The sequence below is a fragment of the Hevea brasiliensis genome, chromosome 2 (assembly GCF_030052815.1).
Source record: "Hevea brasiliensis isolate MT/VB/25A 57/8 chromosome 2, ASM3005281v1, whole genome shotgun sequence".
Taxonomy (NCBI): Eukaryota; Viridiplantae; Streptophyta; class Magnoliopsida; order Malpighiales; family Euphorbiaceae; genus Hevea; species Hevea brasiliensis.
In genome coordinates this window covers 26168462-26170366 of record NC_079494.1, presented here as the reverse complement: position 1 = coordinate 26170366, position 1905 = coordinate 26168462, and positions in this window count along the sequence as shown.

Sequence of the window (1905 nt, the reverse complement as noted above, 5' to 3'; positions counted from 1 at the left end):
GTAGGAAAAGATCTAGTGCGATTCATTTTATTTATCAACGAGAGATCGAGAATATACTTGAGTCAGGAAATTCGACAACGGGTTTGAGAGGTCGGTAAATGATTTGAGAGATCGGCGAGGCCTTAATGAATATGAGGACTCAGCATTAATTCAATTCTTTGTGAGGAGAGATCGGAAATGTGACCGCCTATCAAAGAGGGATCGGAAATGTGATTAGTTGTTCAAAGAAGAATTTTTATTGGTTCTAGGGATCGGCCAAAATATGGTGTCGACAGTTACAAAATCTCAATTCAAGCTAGAGTCATGGTTTGTGTTAAACTCCAATTGCATTAAATCATATGTTCTTTTTTAATTCTAATTCTCTATTAATAAAACTTTCCTGTCAAAAACTCTTTACTGACTAAGTCTATCTGTCCTAGCTAGGAACTTAAATTATCAAGAACAATTAAATGAACATAGAATTTTATCCCTATATACTTAGGGTAAGGGATCCCATCTTGAATAACACCTATCTCTATATAACTAGTCGAAGCCAACACATGCTCATATACCTATACATAGTACAAGTATGAAAGCGATATCAAACTCAAACCACTATATACAAGATAACTGTGTTATCTGAGGTCAAGGGATTATATGCACTATTATGATCTAGACGACTCTATATTGACAAGAGTAAACTCTATGTACAAGTCATCTTGTGTCACTGGCTAGGCCTACTTATTATATAAGTGCCCACCATTTTTGTCATATGGCATGAGACTCACCATTCCATCCCATTAGTATCTCATACTACTCCATGGAAACAAGCATAAGTGACAATCTTTTTGAATAAGTCATGCCCAATGAAGTATCCTAGATTGTGAGCCGAATTTATAATACTTGTACTAGAATGTTCTGTCACTCATATTCTTAACAACTTAAGAATAGAATATCTAATAAGATATTAAAGGATATTTTCAATTAAATTCAAACCATTTGAACATAAATAAAAAGAAAAATTGCCATTAAATTAAATAAATATTTACATGATACAGTACAATACAATGATATGCTCTAGGGCATACTACTAACATATGCAGGAGTAGGTTTGACCTTCGCATATGACTAACTTTCATATGCAATCCCCTTCACCTCCACTTTGGAGTTGTTTCCAACATAGATCCATCTTGTCCCATGAGGTAAACATTGGAATTCCACAAAGACTTCTCTATCCTAAGCTAAATGGTTTGTGGCTCTAGAGTCTCTGATCCATAAAGATTGCATTCATTTTGTAAAAAAAACTAGAAACATTTATTGCACTTACAAGTGCTAAAATGTTGTTTTCCTTTTTTATCTTGGTATAATCGTGAGCAAAATATCCCTTGTTACCATAGTCAAAACACTTTACTTTTAAAATGTTTTTCTTTTTCTTCTTAAGAGGAGCATTCCCCTACCCAGTTTTTTGGTTTCTTGTTTGTTTTAGCATTCCCTTTGCCTTATTGGTTCCCACCTTGGCTCTTGCGTTTGTGTCCTTTTCCCACTTAGGAACTTGAACTGGCCATGTACGCATCTGTACTTAGCTTGCTAAAATAGAGATGCTCTTTCTTTGGTTCAAGGTGATGTGCAGCATCCTCCAAATTCTGGATATGTATGTCGGGGGTTAAGTGCATCTTCATATTCTCCTAATTGTTTAGCAAAGAGTGTATGACAACACAGATTCTTGTTCATCGATTAAAATATGATTGGCATCTTAATTCATTAACCATGTTGTTCATGACTCTTAGATGTTTCTTCATGTCATGATCAGAATGCTTCTTATAAGTGTCAAATTTGATGGTTAGTGCTCTAAGTTTGGCGACCAAAATGCCTCCGAACTTTTCCTTGAAAGCAGATCATATGTCTTTAGCCTTATCATATTCTTGA